The sequence below is a fragment of the Doryrhamphus excisus genome, chromosome 16, assembly GCF_030265055.1.
Source record: "Doryrhamphus excisus isolate RoL2022-K1 chromosome 16, RoL_Dexc_1.0, whole genome shotgun sequence".
Classification (NCBI taxonomy): Eukaryota; Metazoa; Chordata; class Actinopteri; order Syngnathiformes; family Syngnathidae; genus Doryrhamphus; species Doryrhamphus excisus.
The window spans coordinates 3,991,795-3,999,580 of record NC_080481.1 but is presented as its reverse complement, the minus strand read 5'-3'; positions in this window follow the sequence as shown (position 1 = coordinate 3,999,580).

Here is a 7,786-nt window from a genome sequence, read left to right as displayed (position 1 = left end):
ATTGCTTGGCTCACACAACCGTTGTTCAAAAAAGCACTTTATTCGCTCTCAAATACATTGTGAGCAAAGGATGATACGGCTTGTCATTGTAAACCAGCGGAAGGTGCCAGGAGGCTCATTCCAAGTGTGCCTGACGCAGCTTCTCATGCCGTTCTATCTGCAACAGTTTCGTGTGGCTGAGAAGCACTGCTGTGGAGTTACAGCTAAAATGACAAAATGTGTTTCTCTCGCTGTGATAATGTATTTCAAGCAACCTATAGGCTTTGTGGTAAAAATTTTCTCCATATATGGCACATGTGTGCCACGTCCAAAAAAGCACTCCACTCGCTCAGAGAAAAGCGTTTTGGCACTTATGGAACACATTTAGTGTGATGTGCTTTATTGCTTGGCTCACACAACCGTTGTTCAAAAAAAGCACTTTTTTCGCTCTCAAATACATTGTGAGCAAAGGATGATACGGCGCGTCAATGTGAACCAGCGGAAGGTGCCAGGAGGCTCATTCCAAGTGTGCCTGACGCAGCTTCTCATGCCGTTCTATGTGCAACAGTTTCGTGTGGCTGAGAAGCACTGCTGTGGAGTTACAGCTAAAATGAGAAAATGTGTTTCTCTCGCTGTGATAATGTATTTCAAGCAACCTATAGGCTTTGTGGTATAAATTTTCTCCATATATGGCACATGTGTGCCACGTCCAAAAAAGCACTCCACTCGCTCAGAGAAAAGCGATTTGGCATTTATGGAACACATTTAGTGTGATGTGCTTTATTGCTTGGCTCACACAACCGTTGTTCAAAAAAGCACTTTATTCGCTCTCAAATACATTGTGAGCAAAGGATGATACGGCTTGTCATTGTAAACCAGCGGAAGGTGCCAGGAGGCTCATTCCAAGTGTGCCTGACGCAGCTTCTCATGCCGTTCTATCTGCAACAGTTTCGTGTGGCTGAGAAGCACTGCTGTGGAGTTACAGCTAAAATGAGAAAATGTGTTTCTCTCGCTGTGATAATGTATTTCAAGCAACCTATAGGCTTTGTGGTAAAAATTTTCTCCATATATGGCACATGTGTGCCACGTCCAAAAAAGCACTCCACTCGCTCAGAGAAAAGCGTTTTGGCACTTATGGAACACATTTTGTGTGATGTGCTTTATTGCTTGGCTCACACAACCGTTGTTCAAAAAAGCACTCCACTCGCTCAGAGAAAAGCGATTTGGCACTTTGGAACACATTTAGTGTGATGTGCTTTATTGCTTGGCTCACACAACCGTTGTTCAAAAAAGCACTTTATTCGCTCTCAAATACATTGTGAGCAAAGGATGATACGGCGCGTCAATGTGAACCAGCGGAAGGTGCCAGGAGGCTCATTCCAAGTGTGCCTGACGCAGCTTCTCATGCCGTTCTATCTGCAACAGTTTCGTGTGGCTGAGAAGCACTGCTGTGGAGTTACAGCTAAAATGACAAAATGTGTTTCTCTCGCTGTGATAATGTATTTCAAGCAACCTATAGGCTTTGTGGTAAAAATTTTCTCCATATATGGCACATGTGTGCCACGTCCAAAAAAGCACTCCACTCGCTCAGAGAAAAGCGTTTTGGCACTTATGGAACACATTTTGTGTGATGTGCTTTATTGCTTGGCTCACACAACCGTTGTTCAAAAAAGCACTTTATTCGCTCTCAAATACATTGTGAGCAAAGGATGATACGGCGCGTCATTGTAAACCAGCGGAAGGTGCCAGGAGGCTCATTCCAAGTGTGCCTGACGCAGCTTCTTATCCCGTTCTATCTGCAACAGTTTCGTGTGGCTGAGAAGCACTGCTGTGGAGTTACAGCTAAAATGAGAAAATGTGTTTCTCTCGCTGTGATATTGTATTTCAAGCAACCTATAGGCTTTGAGGTAAAAATTTTCTCCATATATGGCCCATGCGTGCCACGTCCAAAAAAGCACTCCACTCGTTTAGAGAAAAGCGATTTGGCATTTATGGAACACATTTAGTGTGATGTGCTTTATTGCTTGGCTCACACAACCGTTGTTCAAAAAAGCACTTTATTCGCTCTCAAATACATTGTGAGCAAAGGATGATACGGCTTGTCATTGTAAACCAGCGGAAGGTGCCAGGAGGGTCATTCTAAGTGTGCCTGACGCAGCTTCTCATGCCGTTCTATCTGCAACAGTTTCGTGTGGCTGAGAAGCACTGCTGTGGAGTTACAGCTAAAATGAGAAAATGTGTTTCTCTCGCTGTGATAATGTATTTCAAGCAACCTATAGGCTTTGTGGTAAAAATTTTCTCCATATATGGCACATGTGTGCCACGTCCAAAAAAGCACTCCACTCGCTCAGAGAAAAGCGTTTTGGCACTTATGGAACACATTTTGTGTGATGTGCTTTATTGCTTGGCTCACACAACCGTTGTTCAAAAAAGCACTTTATTCGCTCTCAAATACATTGTGAGCAAAGGATGATACGGCTTGCATTGTAAACCAGCGGAAGGTGCCAGGAGGCTCATTCCAAGTGTGCCTGACGCAGCTTTTCAAGCCGTTCTATCTGCAACAGTTTCGTGTGGCTGAGAAGCACTGCTGTGGAGTTACAGCTAAAATGACAAAATGTGTTTCTCTCGCTGTGATAATGTATTTCAAGCAACCTATAGGCTTTGTGGTAAAAATTTTCTCCATATATGGCACATGTGTGCCACGTCCAAAAAAGCACTCCACTCGCTCAGAGAAAAGCGTTTTGGCACTTATGGAACACATTTAGTGTGATGTGCTTTATTGCTTGGCTCACACAACCGTTGTTCAAAAAAAACACTTTTTTCGCTCTCAAATACATTGTGAGCAAAGGATGATACGGCGCGTCAATGTGAACCAGCGGAAGGTGCCAGGAGGCTCATTCCAAGTGTGCCTGACGCAGCTTCTCATGCCGTTCTATCTGCAACAGTTTCGTGTGGCTGAGAAGCACTGCTGTGGAGTTACAGCTAAAATGAGAACATGTGTTTCTCTCATGTGATAATGTATTTCAAGCAACCTATAGGCTTTGTGGTATAAATTTTCTCCATATATGGCACATGTGTGCCACGTCCAAAAAAGCACTCCACTCGCTCAGAGAAAAGCGTTTTGGCACTTATGGAACACATTTAGTGTGATGTGCTTTATTGCTTGGCTCACACAACCGTTGTTCAAAAAAAGCACTTTTTTCGCTCTCAAATACATTGTGAGCAAAGGATGATACGGCGCGTCAATGTGAACCAGCGGAAGGTGCCAGGAGGCTCATTCCAAGTGTGCCTGACGCAGCTTCTCATGTCGTTCTATGTGCAACAGTTTCGTGTGGCTGAGAAGCACTGCTGTGGAGTTACAGCTAAAATGAGAAAATGTGTTTCTCTCGCTGTGATAATGTATTTCAAGCAACCTATAGGCTTTGTGGTAAAAATTTTCTCCATATATGGCACATGTGTGCCACGTCCAAAAAAGCACTCCACTCGCTCAGAGAAAAGCGATTTGGCATTTATGGAACACATTTAGTGTGATGTGCTTTATTGCTTGGCTCACACAACCGTTGTACAAAAAAGCACTTTATTCGCTCTCAAATACATTGTGAGCAAAGGATGATACGGCTTGTCATTGTAAACCAGCGGAAGGTGCCAGGAGGGTCATTCTAAGTGTGCCTGACGCAGCTTCTCATGCCGTTCTATCTGCAACAGTTTCGTGTGGCTGAGAAGCACTGCTGTGGAGTTACAGCTAAAATGAGAAAATGTGTTTCTCTCGCTGTGATAATGTATTTCAAGCAACCTATAGGCTTTGTGGTAAAAATTTTCTCCATATATGGCACATGTGTGCCACGTCCAAAAAAGCACTCCACTCGCTCAGAGAAAAGCGTTTTGGCACTTATGGAACACATTTTGTGTGATGTGCTTTATTGCTTGGCTCACACAACCGTTGTTCAAAAAAGCACTCCACTCGCTCAGAGAAAAGCGATTTGGCACTTTGGAACACATTTAGTGTGATGTGCTTTATTGCTTGGTTCACACAACCGTTGTTCAAAAAAGCACTTTATTCGCTCTCAAATACATTGTGAGCAAAGGATGATACGGCGCGTCAATGTGAACCAGCGGAAGGTGCCAGGAGGCTCATTCCAAGTGTGCCTGACGCAGCTTCTCATGCCGTTCTATCTGCAACAGTTTCGTGTGGCTGAGAAGCACTGCTGTGGAGTTACAGCTAAAATGACAAAATGTGTTTCTCTTGCTGTGATAATGTATTTCAAGCAACCTATAGGCTTTGTGGTAAAAATTTTCTCCATATATGGCACATGTGTGCCACGTCCAAAAAAGCACTCCACTCGCTCAGAGACAAGCGTTTTGGCACTTATGGAACACATTTAGTGTGATGTGCTTTATTGCTTGGCTCACACAACCGTTGTTCAAAAAAGCCCTTAATTCACCCTCAAATACATTGTGAGCAAAGGATGATACGGCGCGTCATTGTAAACCAGCGGAAGGTGCCAGGAGGCTCATTCGAAGTGTGCCTGACGCAGCTTCTCATCTCGTTCTATCTGCAACAGTTTCGTGTGGCTGAGAAGCACTGCTGTGGAGTTCCAGCTAAAATGAGAAAATGTGTTTCTCTCGCTGTGATAATGTATTTCAAGCAACCTATAGGCTTTGTGGTAAAAATTTTCTCCATATATGGCACATGTGTGCCACGTCCAAAAAAGCACTCCACTCGCTCAGAGAAAAGCGATTTGGCATTTATGGAACACATTTAGTGTGATGTGCTTTATTGCTTGGCTCACACAACCGTTGTACAAAAAAGCACTTTATTCGCTCTCAAATACATTGTGAGCAAAGGATGATACGGCTTGTCATTGTAAACCAGCGGAAGGTGCCAGGAGGGTCATTCTAAGTGTGCCTGACGCAGCTTCTCATGCCGTTCTATCTGCAACAGTTTCGTGTGGCTGAGAAGCACTGCTGTGGAGTTACAGCTAAAATGAGAAAATGTGTTTCTCTCGCTGTGATAATGTATTTCAAGCAACCTATAGGCTTTGTGGTAAAAATTTTCTCCATATATGGCACATGTGTGCCACGTCCAAAAAAGCACTCCACTCGCTCAGAGAAAAGCGTTTTGGCACTTATGGAACACATTTTGTGTGATGTGCTTTATTGCTTGGCTCACACAACCGTTGTTCAAAAAAGCACTTTATTCGCTCTCAAATACATTGTGAGCAAAGGATGATACGGCTTGCATTGTAAACCAGCGGAAGGTGCCAGGAGGCTCATTCCAAGTGTGCCTGACGCAGCTTCTCAAGCCGTTCTATCTGCAACAGTTTCGTGTGGCTGAGAAGCACTGCTGTGGAGTTACAGCTAAAATGAGAAAATGTGTTTCTCTCGCTGTGATAATGTATTTCAAGCAACCTATAGGCTTTGTGGTATAAATTTTCTCCATATATGGCACATGTGTGCCACGTCCAAAAAAGCACTCCACTCGCTCAGAGACAAGCGTTTTGGCACTTATGGAACACATTTAGTGTGATGTGCTTTATTGCTTGGCTCACACAACCGTTGTTCAAAAAAGCCCTTAATTCACTCTCAAATACATTGTGAGCAAAGGATGATACGGCGCGTCATTGTAAACCAGCGGAAGGTGCCAGGAGGCTCATTCCAAGTGTGCCTGACGCAGCTTCTTATCCCGTTCTATCTGCAACAGTTTCGTGTGGCTGAGAAGCACTGCTGTGGAGTTACAGCTAAAATGAGAAAATGTGTTTCTCTCGCTGTGATATTGTATTTCAAGCAACCTATAGGCTTTGAGGTAAAAATTTTCTCCATATATGGCCCATGCGTGCCACGTCCAAAAAAGCACTCCACTCGCTCAGAGAAAAGCGTTTTGGCACTTATGGAACACATTTAGTGTGATGTGCTTTATTGCTTGGCTCACACAACCGTTGTTCAAAAAAAGCACTTTTTTCGCTCTCAAATACATTGTGAGCAAAGGATGATACGGCGCGTCAATGTGAACCAGCGGAAGGTGCCAGGAGGCTCATTCCAAGTGTGCCTGACGCAGCTTCTCATGTCGTTCTATGTGCAACAGTTTCGTGTGGCTGAGAAGCACTGCTGTGGAGTTCCAGCTAAAATGAGAAAATGTGTTTCTCTCGCTGTGATAATGTATTTCAAGCAACCTATAGGCTTTGTGGTAAAAATTTTCTCCATATATGGCACATGTGTGCCACGTCCAAAAAAGCACTCCACTCGCTCAGAGAAAAGCGATTTGGCATTTATGGAACACATTTAGTGTGATGTGCTTTATTGCTTGGCTCACACAACCGTTGTACAAAAAAGCACTTTATTCGCTCTCAAATACATTGTGAGCAAAGGATGATACGGCTTGTCATTGTAAACCAGCGGAAGGTGCCAGGAGGGTCATTCTAAGTGTGCCTGACGCAGCTTCTCATGCCGTTCTATCTGCAACAGTTTCGTGTGGCTGAGAAGCACTGCTGTGGAGTTACAGCTAAAATGAGAAAATGTGTTTCTCTCGCTGTGATAATGTATTTCAAGCAACCTATAGGCTTTGTGGTAAAAATTTTCTCTATATATGGCACATGTGTGCCACGTCCAAAAAAGCACTCCACTCGCTCAGAGAAAAGCGTTTTGGCACTTATGGAACACATTTTGTGTGATGTGCTTTATTGCTTGGCTCACACAACCGTTGTTCAAAAAAGCACTCCACTCGCTCAGAGAAAAGCGATTTGGCACTTTGGAACACATTTAGTGTGATGTGCTTTATTGCTTGGCTCACACAACCGTTGTTCAAAAAAGCACTTTATTCGCTCTCAAATACATTGTGAGCAAAGGATGATACGGCGCGTCAATGTGAACCAGCGGAAGGTGCCAGGAGGCTCATTCCAAGTGTGCCTGACGCAGCTTCTCATGCCGTTCTATCTGCAACAGTTTCGTGTGGCTGAGAAGCACTGCTGTGGAGTTACAGCTAAAATGACAAAATGTGTTTCTCTCGCTGTGATAATATATTTCAAGCAACCTATAGGCTTTGTGGTAAAAATTTTCTCCATATATGGCACATGTGTGCCACGTCCAAAAAAGCACTCCACTCGCTCAGAGACAAGCGTTTTGGCACTTATGGAACACATTTAGTGTGATGTGCTTTATTGCTTGGCTCACACAACCGTTGTTCAAAAAAGCCCTTAATTCACCCTCAAATACATTGTGAGCAAAGGATGATACGGCTTGCATTGTAAACCAGCGGAAGGTGCCAGGAGGCTCATTCCAAGTGTGCCTGACGCAGCTTCTCAAGCCGTTCTATCTGCAACAGTTTCGTGTGGCTGAGAAGCACTGCTGTGGAGTTACAGCTAAAATGACAAAATGTGTTTCTCTCGCTGTGATAATGTATTTCAAGCAACCTATAGGCTTTGTGGTAAAAATTTTCTCCATATATGGCACATGTGTGCCACGTCCAAAAAAGCACTCCACTCGCTCAGAGAAAAGCGTTTTGGCACTTATGGAACACATTTAGTGTGATGTGCTTTATTGCTTGGCTCACACAACCGTTGTTCAAAAAAAACACTTTTTTCGCTCTCAAATACATTGTGAGCAAAGGATGATACGGCGCGTCAATGTGAACCAGCGGAAGGTGCCAGGAGGCTCATTCCAAGTGTGCCTGACGCAGCTTCTCATGTCGTTCTATGTGCAACAGTTTCGTGTGGCTGAGAAGCACTGCTGTGGAGTTACAGCTAAAATGAGAAAATGTGTTTCTCTCGCTGTGATAATGTATTTCAAGCAACCTATAGGCTTTGTGGTATAA